Source organism: Bos grunniens, chromosome 12, assembly GCF_055505025.1.
Source record: "Bos grunniens cultivar Pamir isolate PY7600 chromosome 12, Bosgru_T2T1.0, whole genome shotgun sequence".
NCBI lineage: Eukaryota > Metazoa > Chordata > Mammalia > Artiodactyla > Bovidae > Bos > Bos grunniens.
In genome coordinates this window covers 58,860,675-58,888,297 of record NC_141176.1, presented here as the reverse complement: position 1 = coordinate 58,888,297, position 27,623 = coordinate 58,860,675, and the positions used below count along the sequence as shown (strand labels likewise).

Genomic DNA, 27,623 nt, shown 5'->3' with positions numbered 1-27,623 from the left:
CTGCTTTGTGTCACTGTGCTAGAGGAAGGTCTTGTGTATCCAAACAACTTTGTAGGTAATAGATGACTCAAGCATAATAATTTAACAACTGGGTGATTTAAAATATGTCACTTAGTAAGTGGTTACAGAATAGCTCTGCAGTCTTGTTTGAAAATCAAATTTTATGAAGTATACTTTAGAAATATTTGCCCCATTTGGATGTAGAGAAAACATTTTTTTGTAGTTTTTATGTTTCTTATTTTTTCACAGGTATGTGTTATCAGTTGTTTGGTATGGTGGAATTTATTGAAACAGATATTTTAATTTCATTACATGTAACTTAATGTGCAATGCCATTAAATGTTATACAGCTAAACTGTGATTTTAGGAAAGTTTAACTACTTTATTGTTCAGGCTTTTTGTTTTTTTTTTATGATTATGAGTTGTATGTATGGTAAAATGATTACCTGATATTGTAAGTAAGCAGAACTTTAAAGCTGAGTTAGAATGTTGTATTAGTTTCTCGTATACAACAAAGTGACTCAGTTTTATATATACACACACATACATATATATATATATATACACACACACACACATATATACACTGTGCTATATAATAGGATCTTACTGTTTATCTACTGTATATACAGTAGTATATCTGCTAATCTCAAACTATTCATTTATCCCTCTCCCTACCTTTCCCCTTGGGCAACCATAAGTTTGTTTTCTATATCTGTGCATCTGTTTCTGTTTTGTAAGTTCAATTGTAGCATTTTTTTAGATACCACATGTAGGTGATACCATGTGATATGTCTTTCTCTGACTTCACTTAATATAATAGTTTCTAGGTCCATACATGTTGTTGCCTAAGGCATTATTTCATTATGTTTAGTATTCCGCTGCATATATATACACTAAATCTTCTTTATCCATTCATTTCATGGATGGACATTTAGGTTGCTTCCATGTCTTGGCTGTTATAAAGAGTGCTGGTATAAACACTGGGGTGCACGTGTGTTTTGGGAGTGTTCTTCAGATATATGCCTAGGAATGGGTTTGCTAGATCATATGGTAAGCTCTAGTTTTAGTTTTTTTTTAAGGAGCCTCCATACTATTTTCCACAGTGACTGTACTAATTTACATTCCCACCAACAATACAGAAGAGTTCCCCTTTCTCCAAACCATCTCCAGCATTTATTATTTGTAGACTTTTTAAATTATGGTCATTCTGCTGGTGTGAGGTGCTACTTGTTTGTAGTTTTGAGTTGCATTTCTCCAACGATTAGTGATATTGAGCATCTTTTCATGTATCTCTTGGCCATCTGTATGTCTTCTTTGGACAATTGTCTACTTAGATCTTCTGCCCATTTTTTGATTGGGTTGTTTTTGTTGTTGAGTTGTATGAGATGTTTGTATATTTTGGAAATTATGCCCTTGTTGGTCATATCGCAGGTTGTCTTTTGTTTGTTTTGTTTTTGGTTTCCTCTGCTATCTAAAAGGTTGTAAGTTGATTAGGTCCCATTGTTTATTTTTGCTTTTATTTCTATTGCCTTGGGAAATCTAAGAAAAGAGTGGTGCAATTTATGTCAGAGAATGTTTTGCTCTGTTCTCTTCTAAGAGTCTTATGGTGTCATTTAAGTCTTTAAGCCATTTTGACTTTATTTTTGTGTATGGTGTGAGGGTTTAATACATACTCAGTAAACGGTACCTAAATCCATGTTCATATTTTCAAAGTAAAAAGTCTTATTCTTTCTGTTACTCTCCTTTGAGGTTTCTCCCTTTACTTATTTCACTATGAGTTTTAAAATGTTAACTGCATGATACTGAATCCCATTTCCACTTTAAATTGTTAAAGAGATAATTAAGCAAATAAAAATAATTGCAAATCAAAATGTAAAACATTTATTTTTATATGCAATTCAACTTGTGTACTGCTAAGTCACTTCAGTCATGTCTGACTCGGTGCGACCCCATAGACGGCAGCCCACCAGGCTCCCCCGTCACTGGGATTCTCCAGTGGGTTGCCATTTCCTTCTCCAACTTGTGTACTATCCAGGTACAAAAAATAAGATGCTGTGTTTGAATTGATCTCTTCTAAGAAATATATAAAGCAGGAATTTGTATAAGTAATACACATTTTTGGCCCGAGTTCTACACTGCCAAAAATTTACTGTGCTTTTAGATGTTTTGAATATGTATAAGGGGAAGAAATAAATTTTTAATAAGCTAGAAACAATTGCTTTTCAATAAGCATACTTAACTAAAGCACATCTTGCTATAATATTAGCATATAAAGTGAATAGTTTTATTTTCAAAACAATTTCAATGTGTCATTTTTATAAAAAACAAAGCTTCCTCTATTACCTATCTCTAAAAGTGACAGAGAAAGAAAAGAAGTTAAATTCTTTTAATCACAGAATTTTCTCCTTTAGGGTAAATATTAAAACCTTGAAGTATATATCTATACTAGAAACTAAAACTTGAATAATATAAATACTAACATTTGACACGGGTTCATTTTGCTCTTCTTTTTTAATATCTCCTGACTATTTTATACATCTGTCTTATAAAGGCAAATTCTTCAGTACTTCTAGATACTTGTCCAATACTTCTAGAGTTTAGGGACTCCTGGATTTCAAATACCATGGTCACTATAAAAAGAAATATGTTTGAAAACTTCTTGCCTTTCCTATTTTCTGACATAAAGTTGACACCTGAACAACGTGGGTATGAACTGGGCTGGTCCACGTATATACCCAGATAGTTTTTCATTAGTATACATGGTCTGTGTATACATACAGAGGAATCCCATATACTGAAGATCAACTATTAACATAAGTTATATATGGATCACCCTCCATGTTGCTCAAGGATTAGATGTAATTTACTTTACATTCACTTAAGGTGTATTTCACCCTGAAGGAGGGCATAGGGACCCACTCCTGAACTCTTGCCTGGAGAAGCCCCATGCACAGAGGAGCCTGGCAGGCTTCAGTTCATGGGATCACAAAGAGTTGGACATTACTGAGCGACTAAGCACAAGGGGTATTTCAAGTGTCTGAAAATAATTATCATCTTCAAAATATGTGGGCTTATTAAAAATTTAGACTACCTAGCATTTAGTCAAATATGTGTGTGTGTGTGAACTCACCTGTCAATGAAGGAAATGTAAGAGATGCTGGTTCAATCCCTGGGTCAGGAAACTCCCCTGGAGGAGGGCACACATACATATATATATATATATATTTTTTTTTTTTTTTTATCCAGATTTTTGGTTTCTAACATCTTCAGAAATGTGTGTTAAGCCATTTTTTGGGGAAAAAAAAGTAATTTACATATTGCAATGCTCAGACTTTCAAAGTATACAATTTATACAATTCTTCTGCATTTACTAAAGTTTTGTAACCTCCATCACTATTTATTTCTAGAAAAAATGTCATTACCCCTAAAGAAACCTGTATACATTGGCAGCCCCGCCCTACTGTCTCCCTGGCAACAATTAAGCCATTTATTTTTATAGATTTGCCTATTGCAGTCATTCTATATATGTGGAATTATATAATAGGTGGCCTTTTATTTATTTGGCTTGTTTCACTTAATTTTATGTTTTCAAGGCTCATCCTTGACCCATTTAATATGGTAAGATTCACTGTTTCCAGTAATCCTTTGAACCATTTTACCTTTTAGAAAGTCTGGTTTACTGCAAGCTTGCCAATTTCCCACTCCCTCCCCAGCCCCACAAATGTAGAAAGACAGGTGTAAGCCATGTCCCTTCAAAATGAAGTGAATTGAAGTTCTCATCCTTCACTTCCTCCCTTCTCGTGATTCACTGCTGTTTTGTGTGATCTTTGAAATAAAGGTGATGTCTGGTTCTTGTCTGTCACAGTTACCTGGCTCTGCAGTCGTTACAGGTTGCATAAAAACTGTGGAAGATGCTTTTATCATGCTCTGGAAGGCTGGCAGTGCAGGTAAAACCTTTTTCTGTCAGATAATTCATTGTTCTCACCTTAGAACACAATTTAAAAAGACCCAAGAGAAATGGAAAATGATCTTAATGTAGATCTAACACTTTTGAGTTGAAGAAAAATGGTGAGCTACTTTTACCTCCTTTAGAAATTTAATAGACAAATCAATTTCCAAATTTTATAAATGGTGAGATGCATCAAAGATAAATCAAATAGCCAGATAAGTACAAAGTAGGTACTTGAAAATATGAAGTTACAGGTATAATATTTTAGCATGCACAGGCCTTTTTAGGGTTCTTAATGTGTGTTAAATGTTTTAAAATCATGCCAACCAATAACCAGTGACAGTCAAGAATGAATACCCAGAAAAGAACATAGGCTGAAATATAACACCTATCCTGCTCCAACTCTTCCAGAAAATTGCAGAGGAAGGTAAACTTCCAAACTCATTCTATGAGGCCACCATCACCCTAATACCAAAACCTGACAGAGATTCCACAAAAAAAGAAAACTACAGGCCAATATCACTGATGAACATAGATGCAAAAATCCTTAACAAAATTCTAGCAATCAGAATCCAACAACACATTAAAAAGATCATACACCATGACCAAGTGGGCTTTATCCCAGGGATGCAAGGATTCTTCAATATCCGCAAATCAATCAATGTAATACACCGCATTAACAAATTGAAAAATAAAAACCATATGATTATCTCAATAGATGCAGAGAAAGCCTTTGTCAAAATTCAACATCCATTTATGATAAAAACTCTCCAGAAAGCAGGAATAGAAGGAACATACCTCAACATAATAAAAGCTATATATGACAAACCCACAGCAAACATTATCCTCAATGGTGAAAAATTGAAAGCATTTCCTCTAAAGTCAGGAACAAGACAAGGGTGCCCACTTTCACCATTACTATTCAACATAGTTTTGGAAGTTTTGGCCACAGCAATCAGAGCAGAAAAAGAAATAAAAGGAATCCAAATTGGAAAAGAAGAAGTAAAACTCTCACTATTTGCAGATGACATGATCCTCTACATAGAAAACCCTAAAGACTCCACCAGAAAATTACTAGAACTAATCAATGACTATAGTAAAGTTGCAGGATATAAAATCAACACACAGAAATCCCTTGCATTCCTATACACTAATAATGAGAAAACAGAAAGAGAAATTAAGGAAACAATTCCATTCACCATTGCAACGGAAAGAATAAAATACTTGGGAATATATCTACCTAAAGAGAAAACTATAAAACACTGGTGAAAGAAATCAAAGAGGACACTAATAGATGGAGAAATATACCATGTTCATGGATTGGAAGAATCAATATAGTGAAAATGAGTATACTACCCAAAGCAATTTATAGATTCAATGCAATCCCTATCAAGCTACCAACAGTATTCTTCACAGAGCTAGAACAAATAATTTCACAATTTGTATGGAAATACAAAAAACCTCGAATAGCCAAAGCGATCCTGAGAAAGAAGAATGGAACTGGAGGAATCAACCTACCTGACTTCAGGCTCTACTACAAAGCCAGTTATCAAGACAGTATGGTACTGGCACAAAGACAGAAATATAGATCAATGGAACAAAATAGAAAGCCCAGAGATAAATCCATGCACATACGGACACCTTATCTTTGACAAAGGAGGCAAGAATATACAATGGATTAAAGACAATCTCTTTAACAAGTGGTGCTGGGAAAACTGGTCAACCACTTGTAAAAGAATGAAACTAGAACACTTTCTAACACCATACACAAAAATAAACTCAAAATGGATTAAAGATCTAAACATAAGACCAGAAACTATAAAACTCCTAGAGGAGAACATAGGCAAAACAGTCTCTGACATACATCACAGCAAGATCCTCTATGACCCACCTCCCAGAATATTGGAAATAAAAGCAAAAATAAACAAATGGGACCTAATTAACCTTAAAAGCTTCTGCACATCAAAGGAAACTATTAGCAAGGTGAAAAGACAGCCTTCAGAATGGGAGAAAACAATAGCAAATGAAGCAACTGACAAACAACTAATCTCAAAAATATACAAGCAACTCCTACAGCTCAACTCCAGAAAAATAAATGACCCAATCAAAAAATGGGCCAAAGAACTAAATAGACATTTCTCCAAAGAAGACATACAGATGGCTAACAAACACATGAAAAGATGCTCAACATCACTCATTATCAGAGAAATGCAAATCAAAACCACTATGAGGTACCATTTCACACCAGTCAGAATGGCTGCGATCCAAAAGTCTACAAATAATAAATGCTGGAGAGGGTGTGGAGAAAAGGGAACCCTCTTACACTGTTGGTGGGAATGAAAACTAGTACAGCCACTATGAAGAACAGTGTGGAGATTCCTTAAAAAACTGGAAATAGAACTGCCTTATGATCCAGCAATCCCACTGCTGGGCATACACACTGAGGAAACTAGAAGGGAAAGAGACACGTGTACCCCAATGTTCATCGCAGCACTGTTTATAATAGCCAGGACATGGAAGCAACCTAGATGTCCATCAGCAGATGAATGGATAAGAAAGCTGTGGTACATATACACAATGGAGTATTACTCAGCCATTAAAAAGAATACATTTGAATCAGTTCTAATGAGGTGGATGAAACTGGAGCCTATTATACAGAGTGAAGTAAGCCAGAAGGAAAAACACCAATACAGTATACTAACGCATATATATGGAATTTAGAAAGATGGTAACAATAACCCTGTGTACAAGACAGCAAAAGAGACAGTGATGTATAGAACAGTCTTATGGACTCTGTGGGAGAGGGAGAGGGTGGGAATATTTGGGAGAATGGCATTGAAACATGTAAAATATCATGTATGAAATGAGATGCCAGTCCAGGTTGGATGCAGGATACTGGATGCTTGGGGCTAGTGCACTGGGACGACCCAGAGGGATGGTATGGGGAGGGAGGAGGGTTCAGGATGGGGAACACATGTATACCTGTAGTGGATTCATTTTGATATTTGGTAAAACTAATACAATTATGTAAAGTTTAAAAATTAAATAAAATTTAAAAAAAATTAAAAAAAATTTATACAGTTGTGTAGGTGACCTAGTTCATATTCATCTTTTTAAAATGTAAAACTAATGGCTGAGAAGATAAAATGATGAAGACCTTGAAATGTAAAATCTTTAAGGTTCAAGTTATTGTTAATAGTGTAAGAACTGAGCTATTCACTTTAATTCTTTTCAGGATTAAATAGAAAGGCAACAGAGGAAGATCTTACTTTGACAATTGATTAACTTAAATGTGGGGGCACTGATTCTAAATTTAATTTGTCATATGAAAGTGATATTATTATACTTGCTGCGTAATTAGCTGAGATTCAAAAATAGAAGGAAATGCTGGGCACAATCAACAGACATCCCACCTGTTAGAATAAGAATCATAAAATTATAGATGAAAACTGACTTAAATGCACATAAAACCAGTATTCAGCAATGAGTCAGACATTTCTACATTAAAACCTTGACTTTCCATGTCCTAACTAGGTCATTTTTAATTAACTAATGATCTTGCCGAGTCTCAGATTTCTCATCTATAAAATGATATTGATAATAGCATTGATTAGAAAAAATGTTCTAAGGACCTGGTACATTGTTGATATGTGATTGGCTCTTAGCAAATAGTATATAATGCCATTCTTTTAAGTTCGATCATCTGAATTTTTCCCACCTGATGCCTTTTTAATCCAATTAAATTAGCCTATTAATTGAATCTTTTTTTCCTATTCTAGCTTTCAAAGCTAAGCCTAGCAGAGGACATATTAGTTAAAACCAGACACACTGCAAATGCACTGGATTCTTACTTTACTAATAGAAACCTTTAAAGAGTATGTTTTTCCCATAGAAAAAAACCTTACAAATACCAAAGGGGAAAGGGAATGGGGAGGAAGGGATAAATAAAGGGTATGGGATTAACAGATACAAATGACTAAATATAAAATAAGCAACAAGGGTTTACTGTATAACACAGGGAACAATATTCAATATCTTATAATAATCTGTATGTAAAATAATTGAAAATAATATGTATATGTATGTATGTGTATATATGTGTGTGTATATATATAAATATAAAACTGAAGCAGTTTGATGTATATCTTAAACATGACATTGTAAGTCAAATATACACAATGAAAGCTTAAAAAATACTGATGTCTTCTAAATCTTTTAGGTTAACTAAGGATAATAGTAATTTTTAGGAAACTAGGACTCACCATTTTTGTTACTCCTTTACAATTATTCTCATTAGTAATTTTCAAGGCCAACATAATCATGTAAACTCACATTTTACTCATTGCTTTTAAGTTCATATCTTTATGACACAAAGCCTGTAGGCATATAGAGAAAAAGGTCAATAAACTATACAAAGGCATAAAAATAAATGACTAATAGAGCCATAAAAACCAGTATTTACTTATGTGTTCATGCATTTCATATACTGAAATGACTTGTTTTAGGAATTGGTAAATAACTCAATGAAGTCATAAACTTATCATCCATGAGTTTATACATTAGTTTTGACTAAGCAGCTCCTACTTCTTTTATTTTTACCTTGAAAGGGTTTGTCCATTTGATATCTTTGTGGTATCCATGTCAGATACCATACGGAAGCAAAGAAAATTTAGCTTATATTGTTATTTGATTAAATTTTAGTGTAACAAGATTAAGTACAGTTGACATTGGAGATTTACTGTGAATTGCTCTTATTCTCACATATCATTATCCAAACATAAGAATTGCAATTCTGGTCTGAATCAAATATAGAATGAATACTTTCCTAATTTTGAAATATTTGTACATACCCATAACACATATCATAAATAACTCTGTATTTTCTGTTAGGGTTGTTGTTCAGTAGCTCAGTCATGTCCGGTGCTTTGTGATCACATCCCGGTCCGTACTAGCTCCTGGAGTTTGCTCAAACTGGTTTTCACTGAGTCAAGGATGCCATCCAAACATTTCATCCTTTGTTGCCCCTTTCTCCTCCTGCCCTCAATCTTTCCCAGCATCAGGGTCTTTTCCAGAGTGTTGGATCTTTGCAACAGCTGGCCATTACTCCCTAAAAGAGTAATGGCCTAAAAAATTAACCACTGAATAAGTATTAGGATAAGAATGTTTCTAACCATAACAATGTGAATCATATCATCTAATATTACCCATAAGAATTTGTAAATTTTATCATGGGGAAATGTCAAAATCCTATTTACGAGCCTTCACAATGAGGTAGTATTATTACATGAAAATATACTTTCTTTAATTAAAATCATTTCTATTGTGCTTAGATCTCTAAGATGTTAAAATTTATACAGGTTTTGATTTCCTAAAGAGAACTCATAAAATTAAGTCTTTAAAATATAGCAATTGTTGGTAGATTTTTAGAAAACCACATCAGTTCAGTTCAGTTCAGTCACTCAGTCATGTCCGACACTTTGCGACCCCCTGAATTGCAGCACACCAGGCCTTCCTGTCCATCACCAACTCCCAGAGTTCACTCAGACTCACGGGTCCCCTTCTCCTCCTGTCCCCAATCCCTCCCAGCATCAGTCTTTTCCAATGAGTCAACCCTTCACATGAGGTGGCCAAAGTACTGGACTTTCAGCTTTAGCATCATTCCTTTCAAAGAAATCCCAGGGCTGATCTCCTTCAGAAAGATGGTGTTGTGAAAGCCATCTTATTGTATATATTGAGTACACTAGCATGGCATATTGGACTGGTTGGATATCCTTGCAGTCCAAAGGACTCTCAAGAGTCTTCTCCAACACCACAGTTGAAAAGCATCAATTCTCCGGCGCTCACTTTCTTCACAGTTCAACTCTCACATCCATACATGACCACTGGAAAAACCATAGCCTTGACTAGACAGACCTTTGTTGGCAAAGTAATGTCTCTGCTTTTCAATATGCTATCTAGGTTGGTCACAACTTTCCTTCCAAGGACTAAGCATCTTGTAATTTCATGGCTGCAGTCACCATCTGCAGTGATTTTGGAGCCCCCCAAAAATAAAGTCTGTCACTGTTTCCACTGTTTCCCCATCTATTTCCCATGAAGTGATGGGACCAGATGCTATGATCTTCGTTTTCTGAATGTTGAGCTTTAAGCCAACTTTTTCACTCTCCACTTTCACTTTCATCAAGAGGCTTTTTAGTTCCTCTTCACTTTCTGCCATAAGGGTGGTGTCATCTTCATATCTGAGGTGATTGATATTTCTCCTGGCAATCTCGATTCTAGCTTGTGCTTCTTCCAGCCCAGCATTTCTCATGATGTACTCTGCATAGAAGTTAAATAAGCAGGGTGACAATATACAGCCTTGACATACTCCTTTTCCTATTTGGAACCAGTCTGTTGTTCCACGTCCAGTTCTAACCGTTGCTTCCTGACCTACATATAGGTTTCTCAAGAGGTCTGGTATTCCCATCTCTTTCAGAATTTTCCAGTTTATTGTGATCCACATAGTCAAAGGCTTTGACATAGTCAATAAAGCAGAAATAGAGGTTTTTCTGGAACTCTCTTGCTTTTTCGATGATCCAGCTGATGTTGGCAAATTGATCTCTGGTTCCTCTGCCTTTTCTATATCCAGCTTGAATATCTGGAAGTTCACGGTTCACATGTTGCTGAAGCCTGGCTTGGAGAATTTTGAGCATTACTTTACTAGCATGTGAGATGAGTACAATTGTGTGGTAGTTTGAGCATTCTTTGGCATTGCCTTTCTTTGGGATTGGAATGAAAACTGACCTTTTCCAGTCCTGTGGCCACTGCTGAGTTTTCCAAATTTGCTGGCATATTGAGTGCAGCACTTTCACAGCATCATCTTTCAGGATTTGAAATAGCTCAACTGGAATTCCATCACCTCCACTAGCTTTGTTCTTAGTGATGCTTTCTAAGGCCACTTGACTTCACATTTCAGGATATCTGGTTCTAGGTGAGTGATCACACCATCGTGATTATCTTGGTTGTGAAGATCTTTTTTGTACAGTTCTTCTGTGTATTCCTGCCACCTCCTCTTAATATCTTCTGCTTCTGTTAGGTCCATACCATTTCTGTCCTTTATCGAGCCCATATTTGCATGGAAATTGAAGAAAGTAGGGAAAACTACTAGACCATTCAGGTATGACCTAAATCAAATACCTTATGATTATACAGTGGAAGTGAGAAATAGATTTAATGGACTAGATCTGATAGACAGAGTGCCTTATGAACTATGGACAGAGGTTCATGACATTGTACAGGAGACAGGGATCAAGACCATCCCCATGGGAAAGAAATGCAAAAAAGCAAAATGGCTGTCTGGGGAGGCCTTACAAATAGCTGTGAAAAGAAGAGAAGCAAAAAGCAAAGGAGAAAAGGAAAGTTATAAGCATCTGAATGCAGAGTTCCAAAGAATAGCAAGAAGAGATAAGAAAGCCTACCTCAGTGATCAGTGCAAAGAAAATATAGGAAAACAACAGAATGGGAAAGACTAGAGATCTCTTCATGAAAATTAGAAAACCACATATTTTTATACATTTCCTAAACTGATTTTGATTGCTACAAATTAGCATTTTGAGTTGTAATATCCTCTCAACCAGTTAAGACTAAATCTCATAGTTACCTCTCTTTTTTAACCCTTACCTTAGATAAGTCACTAAATTATTTTGTAATATCTCCTTATTCATTTATGTCCACACTACTCTATTGCCCATTTAAGATTTTATAAACCCCTTGCCTAGCAGTAGTGTAATTGCTCAAAATCCAGCCTTTTTATTATATATTCTGCATACTGTGTTTAGTTGTTATCCTAATACTCAGTTTAAACCATTATTATTTTCCATAATTGTTTAGTAAGACTTAAAAACCAAGGTCCTTAAATTTACATACAGGCCTTTCTGGATTAAGTCACTATATCTTTCTCTCTCTTATTTTTATACCCAGAAATATCTTATACTTCAACCAGATACCAATCTGCCATTCTCTGACAAGATGTGCATATAGCACTTTCTAAAACTGTGTCTTTTCTAAAACTCTTCCTGCCTTCTCTACCTACTTGAAACCTATTATCTTCTAAGTTTGAATTCACATCTGTCATTTCTTCTAGTCCCTAATCAAAATGAATGTTTCCATCTCCTATAATCAACTTGATTTGTACATGTAGCACAGTAATAATTTATTGGATTTTCTATTAAATTAGGTACTAGCTTCTATAATTGATTCAAAGCATCTTGAGTACAGAGATTACATTTTGTCTTCTTTCAGCTTCCATGTTTCCATGTATGATTAGAAACATTATCCTTACATAATTTGAATGTCAAGCAAATTCAGCATATGTATTCTAATCACAATTACTTTTTTATTGCTATTTTATACAAATTTAATGACAGCTCTCAAATACATGATTTATTGCATTTTGGAGTCTTTGTAGTAGAATGGGTTCCTAAATTTTGATAATAGGATAATATCTGCTGATTCTCAAAATCCTGCTGAATACTAACATTGATTACATTTTAAATCTTGGTCAAGAACATTACCAATTAGGACTATAAAAAATTGAAAATATTTAAATTCTCTTTAGTAAAGAATTTTTCCTTTAAACTCTTAAGTTTCAAAAGTAACAAAAATATTCATTTGTGGCTTCAGAAACAACACCAAAACATTTATGTCACTGTTTCTATATTAAAATATATATGCTTGTACATGATATATATATATATATATATTTATAAAAAAACAAAAAGGCCACTTTGTGATATCTCTATGAATGATTTAAGTTGATTGCAGTGACAAAGCAATAGAATCTATACCATCAGTAGAAAATATTTTCTCACACGTGTGCATGTGTAAGAAGTATTCAATGCATGGATTTCTATAAATACGTTCAAAAATAACAGAAGACTCCAATATCATAAAGATCTACTGCTTTTTTCTTTATATTGGTTTGCTACTGCTGCTGCTAAGTTGCTTCTGTTGTGTCCGACCCTGTGCGACCCCATAGATGGCAGTCCACCAGGCTCCGCTGTCCCTGGGATTCTCCAGGCAAGAACACTGGAGTGGGTTGCCATTTCCTTCTCCAATGCATGAAAATGAAAAGTGAAAGGGAAGTCACTCAGTCATGTCCGACCTTCAGCGACCCCATGGACTGCAGCCCACCAGGCTCCTCCGTCCATGGGATTTTCCACACAAGAGTACTGGAGTGGGGTGCCATTGCCTTCTCCGTTATATTGGTTTACAGGAAGATATACAACTGGCTTAAGTCTTATCAACTTTTTATATAATTAATCTCTGAACTTCATTAATAATATTTCTCAAATGGAATATTTTAAAAGGTGAGTGGTAAAATTGTGAATCTGGGGCTAAATTAGATACCACAGAAAGAATAGAATAAAATAAAATAGCTTTATGCTGAGAATCCAAGCCACTTAATTTTTATGACTTCTCAAAATCCTAAAGACTGGGAAAATCAACTGGACAACTCAAAAATTCAACTTACCTATTCCTAAAAATACTTGGATTTAATTTTCTAAGTACCAATACAAACACAACTATCTAACAACCACCCAAAAAAATCAAGGCACTATAAAAACACTAGATAGGCTGTTCTTAGAATTAAAATAGTAAATGGTATGTAATTCAACAAACTAGTTTGCTGTGATAATTATTTTATATATATGATAATTTACTTTTATAACAGAATTCAGTTCAGTAAAATTTCATTAATTTTTATGCTAAGTTTTTAGAATTTGTTGTGGTTGCAATGACACTTACCTAATTACATAAAAAATGTTAGGAGAAAATATGTTACTGCATATGGTACATTTACAAATCATTAATGATTTTAAAAGCTGTATAAATTATCATCTATAACATGCTGGGGCAGTTTTATTAGGTCATCATTATTCATCTTTTAACAGATGTCATTTGTTGAGTACCTGTAATAGGCCATATCATATTATTTGTAATCTTCACAACACTTTCTAAGTAGGTTTAATCAAGGAAGAGTAGCATGAGGTTCTGAAAAGCTCCCCCAGACAGCTAATTACATGTCTGAACTAGGATACTTACCGAGACTAGCTGATTCCAAAGCTGAATGAATAATGAAAGTTTTAAAAAAGAATCATTCATATTCTAGGTCAGTGGTTTCCAAAGCTGGCTGTTTCAGATTCAGAAAGGACACCTAAAGAGTTATGCTTCCTGGACTCTCCACCAACATACTGGGTCAAATTTTCAATGACTCAATATTATGGATTTTTAAAATATCTTTCAAGTGACTCTGAGGATCAGTAAGCTATGAAAATCTGTGTAAAGATGGCAGCCAAGTACAGGACAAACAGCAATGGATCAGAATAGCCTAGGTTTTATTTCTATTCTGCTATTTAAAAATTTGGGGCAGATCATAAAGCATTTTAGTGATCTGTTTCCCAGCATACATAGCTGTTGCTATGGATGGCAGGATGCTGTTAATACTACCAAAACACTAGAAAAATACCCCCAAACCACAAATCTCTGAACCACAGCAAAACTCATTTACCTCTTGAATTAGTGCCTAGAAAACAAATAAGATACATCCAGAATGAGGAGCAGCTGGTAAGACTTAAGTGGTTGTATCTATGTCATCATTTGCCAACAATAATCCTCATTATGCTCCCTGACATAGGCTACAGGACCAGGTTGCCTTTTCCTCTAAATGTCACACATATATTTTAGTGACATTTTCTCCTAGGATTCAGGCAGCAATCCCTGCAGGCTGTGAGCTAAATGACACATGCTCTTTGGTGCTCCAATTTTCCTTCTCCTGAACTTGATGATTTTTACTAGTTCATACTAAATATTATAACTACATTTCTATGTCAGTGAGTTCTTCCCCAGAGGTTGACTTGGTATCTTCTTTAACTAGATCCCCAAAACAACTTAACTAGTTTTGAAAGTGTGTCTAAGAATGATATAATACTATGGTGATCACACTATACAGTAAGTTATGAACTATATATGTCTATATGTATAGGCCTGGTGTGCTGCGATTCATGGGGTCGCAAAGAGTCAGACATGACTGAGCGACTGATCTGATCTGATACTAAAGCTTACATTGTATATTGTGATATATATCATTATATGTGTATATATATACACACACTCTTCATCTATTTCACATTTATCCATTTATTTTCTATAAAAATATGAAGTATTTACAAATTATCATTATATGGATGAAATCATAAGACACACAACTTAGGTAATTTGCTCAAGAAAAAAGAGCTGACATCTAAGAGAGATAAGAATACAGGCTTATTTGTTTCAGACCTAACTCTACAGCAGTGATATTCATATTGTTGGTCTCTCTGTGCCTCTTGTCTCCTCCCTTATTAAATTGATATAGTCAAATATAGGCAATCACTTAAATACAAATAAAGCTAAATCCACAAAAGAAAATACATTATTTTGCAAAATTTTTAAATATATTGGCCTAAGGCTTTCTTTTCATGTTAGAAAGTTTCTTAAAAAAGGTCACATTGAGTGACAGTTTAGTCATTCTATTAATCAATTAGTCATGTATGTATAGTATACCCACTCAGTCATGTATGTATAGTATACCCACTCAGTGTTTGGCACTATATTTTTGGGGTTGCTGGTTGAAATAGGAAAATAGTACAGGAAAGTAAGACCTTCTTGGTGATCTGAAAGAGCTTTGTGTCTAACTAGATGGGCATAGTTTACACAGATTAAAGTTAGAGGGCAAGAAAGTATTACTTTGTAGTATACTATGCATTAGTACTAAAGATAAGAGAAATTAATTTTAACCCAGAGGCATCAATGATAGATGTGACTTAAGCTCAATATTTAAGGTGGTTGGGACTTCAGGTGAAAGAGGAGAATGAAAAAGCTGGCTTAAAATTCAACATTCAAAAAACTAAGGTCATGGCAACTGGTCCCATCACTTCGTGGCAAATAGATGGGGAAACAATGGAAACAGTGACAGACTTTATCTTCTTGGGCTCCAAAATCACTGCAGATGGTGACTACAGCCATGAAAGTAAGATGCTTGCTCCTTGGAAGAAAAGCTATGACAAACCTAGACAGTGTATTAAAAAGCTGACATTATTTTGCCAACAAAGGTCCATATAATGAACGCTATGATTTTTCCAGTAGTCATGCATGGATGTAAAAGTTGGACCATAAAGAAAACTGAGTGCCAAAGAATTGATGCTATTGAACTGTGATGTTGGAGAAGACTCTTGAGAGTCTCTTGGACTTCAAGGAGATCCAAGCATCCCTCCTAAAGGAAATCTGTTCTGAATATTCATTGGAAGGACTGATGCTGAAGCTTCAATACTTTGGCCACCTGATGCCAAGAGCTGACTCATTAGAAAAGACTCTGATGCTGGGAAAGACTGAAGGCAGGAGGAAAAGGGGATGACAGGATGAAATGGTTGGATAGCATCACCGACCTGATGCACATGAGTTTGAGCAAGCTCTGGGAGTTGGTGAAGGACAGGGAAGCCTGGTGTGCTGCAGTCCATGGGATCGCAAAGAGCTGTACATGACTGAGTGACTGAACTGACTGGGACTTTAAAATCAGAGATAATAGTATCTAGACATGTAATACATATAGTAAGAATGTAAATTATAAATGGTTAGATGGAACCACTAATTCAATGGACATGAACTTGGCAAACTCTTGGGCAAACTCCAGGAGATGGTGAGGATCAGGGAGGCCTGATATGCTGTAGTCCATGGGGTCGCAAGGAGTCGGACATGACTTGGTGACTAAACAACAAGAACATGTGGGAATAGATAGATGGAATGGATCTGGTGATAATTTCCAGGCAATATTTAGTAATATGGAGTGAATCTCACCCTATTTATTTATTCAGAAATATTGTTGAATGATAACATTTCTGCAGGGTCCTGAGCAGGGCATGTTTTTTGCAGCTGCTGAAACATTTGTCTTTTAAGAGAGAAATTATACATTATTTTAACTTTTCAACAGTAATAATACCTGTAAGTGGACACAGTAACCTGGATGGAAAGGAGAATCTCATGCATAAACAAATTTAATCCATGTCTACATAATTACAAAGAAATAGCTTCAGTTCAGTTCAGTCGCTCAGTCGTGTCTGACTCTTTGTGACCCCATGAATTGCAGCACACTAGGCCTCCCTGTCCATCACCAACTCCCAGAGTTCACTCAGACTCACGCCCATCGAGTCAGTGATGCCATCCAGCCACCTCATCCTCTGTCGTCCCCTTCTCTTCCTGCCCCCAATCCCTCCCAGCATCAGAGTCTTTTCCAATGAGTCAACTCTTCGCATGAGGTGGCCAAAGTACTGGAGTCTCAGCTTTAGCATCATTCCTTCCCAAGAAATCCCAGGGCTGATCTCCTTCAGAATGGAGTGGTTGGATCTCCTTGCAGTCCAAGGGACTCTCAAGAGTCTTCTCCAACACCACAGTTCAAAAGCATCAATTCTTCGGCGCTCAGCTTTCTTCACAGTCCAACTCTCACATCCATACACGATCACTGGAGAAACCCTAGCCTTGACTAGACAGACCTTTGTTGGCAAAGTAATGTCTCTGCTTTTGAATATGCTATCTAGGTTGGTCATAACTTTCCTTCCAAGGAGTAAGCGTCTTTTAATTTCATGGCTGCAGTCACCATCTGCAGTGATTTTGGAGCCCACAAAAATAAAGTCAGCCACTGTTTCCACTGTTTCCCCATCTATTTCCCATGAAATGATGGGACCAGATGCCATGATCTTCATTTTCTGAATGTTGAGCTTTAAGCCACCTTTTTCACTCTCTGCTTTCACTTTCAGCAAGAGGCTTTTGAGTTCCTCTTCACTTTCTGCCATAAGGGTGGTGTCATCTGCATATCTGAGGTTATTAGTATTTCTCCCAGCAATCTGATTCCAGCTTGTGTTTCTTCCAGGGAAAGTAAAATGGTATATAGAGATAAAAATGTATTTTTTTCCATTCTCTGTATACAAGATTGGAAAAGCTTTTGATGACAAGAGTACTTACAGAAATTTCTCCTGTAAGATGCAGATAACTATTCTCAACTGTCTTACAGTGAGTCCAGAGGCCTACATAATCTTAGTTGCAAATTTAAGTGGTAAAAAAAAAACAAATTTCTTGTTTCAATTTTTTTAATTACACACAGATTATGCATTTAGACTAATTGGAATTTTCACTCATTATCTAAACATGTGACATTATAGAGACACAGTCCTAATATTTGTTGGACCAAACCTAGCCTGCTTTACATACACTGTAGAGAAAAAAAAAATCAGTGTAACAAAGATGCACTCTAATAGAATAATTAGGAATATAACTGCTCAACAGTAGATAACCTCAAATGATAAATAAGACATTTGTATAATCTTCAAGCTTAAGATCTAACTTTGTTAGTAATACATATTGTCAAAATTAATATTTGTTATCATTTCGACTTCAGATTTCCAAATCACATAGTAATTACTAAATATTTATTTGAAAATGTACAAAGACATTTCAAATTGAGAAAATGTACACAAAGTAGCTGGAATAGATTAATCTGAACATGAAGGAAATTTATATAAAGCATAACAAGGCAATGTTCCCCATATAATAGAAAAGCTTAAAGTTAGTTAAGTTATAAAATAACTTCCTATAGACTAAATCCTATGATAAGCTTAGATCTAGAGAACAATGAAAGCACATTATGAAAGACATATACAAATGCATTCATTTCATTCAGATGATTCCCACAACAAATATTTATTGCCCATACTTTGTTGCAACCATTGAGCTAGGTCTTGGAGATACAACCCAAAACAGAAAAATAAAATCATATTCTTAAGGATGGCCATTATCAAATGATGTAGAAGTACAGTAATAGAGGTATACACAAGGTTTGATAAACATCCTAAAAACAGATACCTTATTTCAACATTTTCAGCAGTTGGTGTGGGTATTGGAGTGGGAAGGGGTTGGTGTATGATAGCTGAGAAAGCACCCTGGAGAAGTTATTACTAAACTGAGTACAAAGGAATCAGTCAATCATACTGGACAATACTTATGTGATGTAAGAAAGACATTCTAGACAAAGATGGTGTCATGAGCACTGATAAAAAGATAAGTGTGTGTGTGTTTAGGAAATATAATCATTTTGGTGTTTCTAACACCAGTTTGATTTACAGAATATAAACAATGGAGGAATAAAAGGCTATATCAAAGAAAAATTTATGTCAAAATAAATGTAAACATTATTCAAACAGTTATGTTTATTCCAACTGGTCTGCCCAACTGGGTGTACTATAGTTAAATCTGAACAATAACAACCTGAATTAGATCCCACAGGTCAAAAAAAAAAGTCCTCCAAAGACTGCTATCACTTTAGAGGTCAAGTCTTGAGGGCTATCCTTGGGCTATACCTCTTCTGAAGAACTGGCTACAATCTCCTGAGGTTCAATTAACTGCTATAATGATTCACAGAGGGAACACAGAGCTTCTATGCCCTCTCATCAAAAATCAGGAAGGGCTACCCTTCTGGCCCATCAATATTGTTTATCAGGAAGTTCTATTGGCTCAGGTATACAGAGAATTATTTGGGATTTCATCATGTAGGCATGATTGATTAAATCAATGACCAGCTTTTTAAACTCAAATTCTAACCACACTCCCTACCTTGGAATTTGTGCAAGCTCAAAGTTCCAACCTACTAATCATGTGTTTGCTCTTCCTGGTAACCAACTCCCATCCTGAAGCTATAAGTGACCTTGTAAAGAGGTTTCTACATTTATCAAAACTTGACTGATATTGTTTCATCTACACTTTCTTCTTTAACTATGCTCCTTTCTTCTTGTTCAGTCGCTAAGTCAAATCCAACTCTTTGCAATGCCAAGGACTGCAGCTCACCAGGCTTTCCTGTTCTTCATTATCTCCCAGAGTTTGGGCAAACTTATGTCCACTGAGGCAGTGATGCTATCCAGCCATCTCATCCTCTGTCACCCCCTTCTCCTCTTGCCCTCAGTCTTTCTTTTACCTCACAACCTTTCTTCTACGTCACACTATTTTGAAGCAAATCCTAGGTATCATACCATTTAATTTGTATTTAAGTATTTTGAGAAGTTGCTTATTTTAATTTGGCTTTACTCTTAGTCACAAACATCATTAAAGACTAAAGAATAAAAAATACTAAGATTTAAATAAAACTACACAGTAGGAAACAAGCTCATATGTGCTTTTAAATATACATAAAAATTTAGACATGCCACTTTCAAGTTTATGCAAAAGTGAAGGGTGGGCGGGGGCTGTGTTCTTTATGCAACAGTCAAAAAATTTAGTTATTATCACCATATGACAATTAACTTTAGAGTCAATGAGATTACTGTATGTTTTCGCATCTTGTATTTATAAAAACACAAGAGATATTTAATGTCATTTCCAATATATTTTACCAAATCAGAATACAGGAGATATATATATATATATATAGTTTATAGTTTTATATATAGTTTATATATAAACTATATCAAAATAGTAGATGGGCTTGTGAAAAACCTGCAAAAATAGTACTTCAGGTAGCTATCTATTGATTTAAAAGGAAAAAGAGTTTACAGTTTAAAAGTGATACAACTCAAACTACCTCAAAGTATAAAGGTCTTGAAAATGTATATCCTTTCAAGCAACAATTGTTAGTAAACATTTGATTTAAAGGATTATAAATGAAGCCTATGTATTAATTATGAATTATTAAATTTTATTTAGAATAAAATTAGGAAAATAGAATTGTCAATTAATTATGAAAACAAATTTTATCAAATTTTAGTTATCTTAAACTTGATAAATTTCAACCTACCAAGTACTATGTATTTTGTCTCTAAATCTACCAAGACATTTTTAAAAAATTTCTGGTTCAATGATTTTCTTATAAAATGAAGTAAAGTGAAAGTTGCTCAGTTGTGTCCAACTCTTTGCAACCCTATGGCCTATACAGTCCATGGAATTTTCCAGGCCAGAATACTGGAGTGCTTAGCTTTTCCCTTCTCCAAGGGATCATCCAAGCCAAGGGATCGAACCCAGGTCTCCCATAGTACAGGCAGATTCTTTACCAGCTTGAGCCACAAGGGAAGCCCAAGAACACTGGAGTGGGTAGCCTATCCCTTCTCCAGGGGATCTTCTCAACCCAGGAATCGAACCGGGGTCTCCTGCATTGCAGGCGGATTCTTTACCAACTGAGCTATTGTTACATAATATAGTAAATTAAACATCATAACTTCAGTTAGATAGAGAAAATGTTCACTTTAAAATAAAATGCTTTTCTAAAAAAGATTTTCTTATTATATATGACAAAATGACTAAACAATCTGGAACATTCCTAGAGAGATTCTTTACAGATTTAAATCAGATTCCCTCAAAAAGAAAAAGACAGTTTGAGAAAGCCTGCTCAATTTTGTATGCATTTGTATCAGAAATGAATTAGAGATGGGCCATTAATAATGGTATATAACAAATTATTGTAAAGATTTCTTTATGCAATTTTAGGAGTGGTTAAACAGTTCATTGACATCTGTAGCTTCTGTGTCTGGTGCTGGGTTAGAAATAAAGAAGGCAAGTGATATATAAGGATATATGGACACAGTGTGACAGTGAGCAAGGGCAAACTGGAGCTTGTGAGAATGACCTGGAACCTATGTGGATGAGCTAAAAGCCACATTCACCTTTCAGCATCTCTAATTATTCAACCCCAGTGATACAGATGGTTTGCAGAAGAGGCCAGTGTTATCTGTCAAGGGTTTGAACACATATCTGGCCCAAAGGAGCTAAAGGAGGAGTTACCAGACAAAAAAAAAAGTAGAGGATATAGAAGCCCAGTTACTGCTTCAAGACAAGGTGAGTGAGTGACTCAGCAGATTCAAGACACCATATACGAGCTCTAATTTGCTTTATTTTACATGGAACTCATAAGCCTCTAGCTAGCTATTCCTTCTAAATTGTATGCACAATTTTATGGCCAAACTTAGTCTAGAGATTCTGAGAAACATTGTACCAGCTTACCTAATTTGACAGAGTAGAAGGTTATCAAGGTTCATCTCTTGATAATTTGGAATCCATATTCATCCCTACTAACCACAAGTAAGTTCTAAATTCATGCTTCTTCCAAATGTGATTCAACTACCCCTGTACAACTGAAAATATACTAACCATCTTTCAAAGAAAATTTATGAAGTCCTTACAAAGTCTTTGGTACTCATTCCTGTTCAGGATGAATCACACTTTCTCTTTTCTGTAACCTAAACATTGAGATATAAGGTTAGCTACTATTATCATATTTTATATTTGTTGATAACAGAATGGGAGATGGGAAGGAAAATATTTAAAGCATAAACAGATATATCCATTGTTGAAATAAAGAAACAGTCATAACTATTCAGTTCAGTCACTCAGTCATGTCCGACTCTTTGTGACCCCATGAACCTCAGCATGTCAGGACTCCCTGTCCATTACCAACTCCCGGAGTTTACCCAAACTCATGTCCATTGAGTCTGTGATGCCATCTAACTCATCTCATCCTCTCTTGTCCCCTTCTCCTCCTGTCGTCCCCTTCAATCTTTCCCAGCATCAGGGTCTTTTCAAATGAGTCAGCTCTTTGTATCAGGTGGCCAAAATATTGGAGTTTCAACTTCAACATCAGTCCTTCCAATGAACACCCATAACTATTACAGACCTCAATTCATACTGGATGATATCTAAGTGCTATAGAAAGATATTAGTTGTGGATCACTATTGGCAATTTTTACTCCCGTTTCCCGAACCACTTGGTGTTCTCTTTGCCCTAAACAATTGCTTCAGCTGGATGTAGTTTCTTGCCTGGTTGAATGAGAGAAACCTTAATTCCTTAAGTATTTGGGTCCTTAGACATCCTGACTATATCAGGTTGATTTGATTTTCTATGGACATTAATCATAGGACCTTAGAGTATCCATAGGAACCCCAAAAAGCCATTCTCCTCCTTAAACTTTTACCAGTAGCATTACAATTTCTGGCTTAGGATCAATCTCACGGTAGACTCAGTTTGCAGTTATTTGAAATTATTGTTGTGTATCCTGGTGAACCTGGGTTTTATTTAATGATAATGAATTTGTGATAAAAATTCATGTTTTCATGTACAAAAGCAACATTTGTTGAAAGTTCTTTATTTTTCCTTTCTTTTTGTTATGCTTCTCTGGTTCTTATGTCAGTATTATAGAATGAATTAAAAAGATTTTCATTAACCCTTCCTCCAAACTACCTTGACAGTTTTAAGATACTGCAAATTCCTTTTCAATTTATCTCTTAAAATATCTCTTCTGATTTTCTGCTACATTTTGAGACTGAAATTTCTTTAAGTACTTGACTTATTAGCTAATTAATTCAGTTCTTCTTATAGTGATTGTTTCATATTAATCTGTGGTTACTCTGGGCAAAGTCCTCATTTTGCATGTGAATTCTTTCAAGTCTTTAGATTCTGAATCTTCACTGCTACATTTCAGCATTAATCTAATTGTCATGGTTTATTTTTTAAAGACCAAAATTTTGTCTTGGTATAGAAATATAGTTCTCTACTACTATGTGCAAAATTCAGTTATCCCCACTTTAGGTATTTCATTCTATTTCCTTTGTGCTTTTTAAAATTGCATTCATTTTTTTGGAAATGTATAAAAATGTCCAGAAAAGCCATATGCATCTCACGCAAGAATAACAAAATAGTATGTTTGCTTTTTTCTAAAATATAAGTAAGGAAACATCACTGATAAAGGTAGCATACCAGTTTTATTCCTTTGATTCCCATTTGCTAGGGTCTTTCTGGGTTCAATCCCTGGATTGGGACAATCCCCTGGAGAAGGGAAAAGTTACCCACTCCAGTATTCTGACCTAGAGAACTCCATGGACTACATAGTCCATGGTGCCAAAAAGAGTTGGACACAACTGAGCGACTGACACTGTACCTTAACTTTTGTGTTTATATTCTCCCCAAATTTGTATGTTGAAATCCCACGCCCAGTGTGGTGGTATCAGGAGGTGGGGCCTTGGAAGGTGATTAAGTTTAGAGGGTGGAGCCCTTGTGAATAAGATTCATGACCTTGAAAAGAGATCCTAAAGAGCCCCTCTGTATCCCATACCAAGACCTGAAGGAGTCCTTCACTCAGCCATGCTGGCATCCTGATCTCAGACTTCTAGCCTCCAAGACTGCAAGAAATTTCTGTTGTTTATAAGCCACCAGTCTGCCCAAATGAACTAAGACACCATTTATAAAATGAAATATTAAACAACTGAATGTACTTAAAGTTGGCACATTAATATCTTTTATCATTCATTACATTAATTTCTTTCAATAAACATTTTTCAGTGTCTAATATGGACCTGAGAGTTATTTAGACCTTTACATAATAGATCCAGCAGCATATAAAACAGCTTTTGCTATCTTGGCACTTACATGTGTATTGCTCCTCATTTTCTTGATCTGTTCCAGAGTCAAATAATCTTATATTCCACTATACTTCAGACACTCAATCACAGCTCTATTCACAAGGTCTTTTCACAATCAATAACAACCACTGCCTCCTTAAATTAATCTAAGTTTCAAGTATGCCACTATCTAATTAACACCTTCTGTTTCTAGCTCACTAAATGTGTCACTCCCATTACAACAACCTTCCTAACCTACCATGTATGCCTGTGCATACACTCAGTCATGTCTGACTCTTTGTGACCCCATGGACACAGGGTAGCTTGCCAGGCTGCTCTGTCCATGGAATTTTCCAGACAAGAGTACTAAAGTAGGTTGCCATTTCCTTCTCCAGGGGATTTTCCTGACCCAGGGATCAAACCCTCATCTCTTGTGGCTCCTGCATTTGCAGGCAGGTTCTTTAGCAGCTGAGTCATGGAGTAATCTATAATCAATTTATACTTTCATCTTTTTTTCTGTTTCAAAATACCCTTAAGTCTCGCCCCCATAATCTAAATAAATGCCATATTAAATCATTGCAATCATTCTTTTGAAAACATCTCCGTTTCCTTTAAGTCCCTTATTTTTTCATGTTCAATTGGCTAAACTACAACCCTGGCCAGAACAAATATACCAACATGCTGAATATGACTGAAGGATAACTCATTTTTTTGCATCTTCAAGTTTAAAGTCATGATCAAAGATTTCACACGAACCCTTACTGTTATTCCACAATCATGTTCTATTTATCTAATCCATCTATTTTTCCAGGCTAAAAGTATGATATTTAAGTGTTTTTCTGACTTTATGGATTCAACTGTTCTTATTATTTACGCTTAACTCACTGACCCTGTCTTTACATTTTACTGACAGAATAGAAGAATAGAGAAGAGAAAATCTGCAAGTTCCCATAATTTTTGTTTTGATTTAGTCACTAAGTCATGCCCAGCTCTCTTGCAACCCATGGACTACAAGCCCACCAGTCTCCTCTGTCTATGGGATTTTCCAGAAAAGAATATTGAAGTGGGTTGCCATTTCCTTCTCCAGGGATCTTCCCAACCCAGGGATCAAACCCACGCCTCATGCATTGGCAGGCAGATTCTTTACCACAGAGCCATATGGGAAGCCCTTCCATAATTGTTTCATCCCCAAATGTGTGCATGCATTATACCTTATGTTCTCTCATATCACCATTAATAAACTGCCAGACACCTTTCTAAATAGATTCACCACTTTCATGTATGCATTCAATTCTATGTACTTAGTGCTGTTTCATGTCATTGCTATAGCATTTCTCCCTTTGTTTCTAGTATCATTTTTTTTTTCTTCCTTGCTTGCTTGCTTTTGGATCTCTACTTACCATATAAAACCACGTTCTCAGGAGTTTCATGTTCTAAGTATACTGCCATACCCTGAAGAATTACAAATTTACATCTGCTGTCAGAGTCTCTTCTCCAAATTTATCTTGCTCCTCTAAAGGCCTATTTGATATTTCCACTTGATTTACTTTAGAAATAGCTATTATACATTCATCAAAAACTGAGCTCTTGATATGTTCTCCTACCGTAAAAAGAAAATCCTCTCCCTTTTTTTTTTTTTTTAACACAATACTAAGTTACAAATTCCTTCTTCCAAGTTGGTAAAGACAACCCTCTTAAGAGTTCTCTCCTTGGCCTTTTCCTTCTCTCACAGTCCACATCTCTTTTTGAATGTAAAGGAAACAAGATCACTACAATTAACCAAAATGCAAACATTCCTTGATACTTCTGCTGTTAGTACTCTGGTCTGAGGCATAGAAATAAGTCAAAAGAAATACAGCTGTAACTTCCCCACTATTCTCTCTGCTCCTGCCCTTTACTCTATTACAGACCATTCTTTTTAGAACAACAGACAGAACACATCAGTTCAGTTCAGTCACTCAGTCGTTTCTTGACTCTTTGCAACCCCATGGACTGCAGCACACCAGGCCTCCCTGTCCATTGCTAACTCCTGGAGTTTACTCAAACTCATGTCCATTGAATCAGTGATGTCGTCCAACCATCTCATCATCTATCATCCCCTTCTCCTCCCGCCTTCAATCTTTCCCAGCATCAAGGTCTTTCTAAGGAGTCAGCTCTTCATATCAGGTGGCCAAAGTATTGGAGTTTCAGTTTCAACATCAGTCCATCCAATGAATATTCAGGACTGATTTCCTTTCGGATGGACTGGTTGGATCTCCTTGGAGTCCAAGGGACTCTCAAGAGTCTTCTCCAACACCACAGTTCAAAAGCATCAGTTCTTCAGTGCCCAGCTTTCTTCACAGTCCAACTCTCACATCCATACATGACCACTGGAAAAACCATAGCCTTGACTAGATGGACTTTTGTTGGCAAAGTAACATCTCTGCTTTTTAATATGCTGTCTTGGTTGGTCATAACTTTTCTCCCAAGGAGTAAGCGTCTTTTAATTTCATGGCTGCAATTACCATCTGCAGTGATTTTGGAGCCCCCCCAAAATAAAGTCTGCCTCTGTTTCCACTTTCTCCACAGATCACATCAGCTCAGCTCAAAACCCTACATTGGCTTCTCATCTTGCTTAGCATAGAAGCTGAGGCCTTTACAAGGTTGACAAAGTTCTACCTGACTTATAATCCTGTAGGTATAGTCTGGATGTTTATGCTCTGGTGTGCTGGAACCCCTATCATTGGTTCTGTGCCGCTTCCACTCTCTGATTCTAATAGGATGGAACTACCCCTCTCCTCTGAGGACCACCCTGAACAACTGCACTGGCTTTGCCCTCACAGAGCTCAGAGGAGGGGAGGAGAAGGGAAGAAGAAGGGGAGGAGAAAGGGATGACAGAGGATGAGATGGTTGGATGGCATCACCGACTCAATGGACATGAGTTTGAGTAAGGTCTGGGAGTTGGTGATGGACAGAGAGGCCTGGAGTGCTGCAGTCCATGGGTTTGCAAAGAGTTGGACACCACAGAGTGACTGAACTGAACTGAACTGAAGTAGCCTATGGTTGGAGCATTAAAATTGGGATCAGACCTGAGGGTAATGTGTACTCCAGAACTTGCCCTGCTGGATCAAACTTAGTCTAGAAATCATAGTCTTGTACATCCAGACTATACCTACAGGGTTATAAGTTATGTAGAACTTTGTCAACCTTGTAAAGGCCTCAGCCTCTGTGCTAAGCAAGATAAGAAGCCAAT

At 36.0% G+C, this 27,623-nt stretch overlaps 1 long non-coding RNA gene across 1 annotated transcript in view; it reads left to right on the top strand.

Moving 5' to 3' along the window:
* Nucleotides 1-25,530, top strand: part of LOC147361809 (uncharacterized) — a 111,262-nt gene extending 85,732 nt beyond the window's left edge. Inside the window, exon 2 of the long non-coding RNA XR_015137648.1 lies at nt 21,694-25,530. This is a non-coding gene — a long non-coding RNA (uncharacterized LOC147361809). The remainder of the gene's footprint in view (nt 1-21,693) is intronic.
* Nucleotides 25,531-27,623: the final 2,093 nt, after the last annotated feature.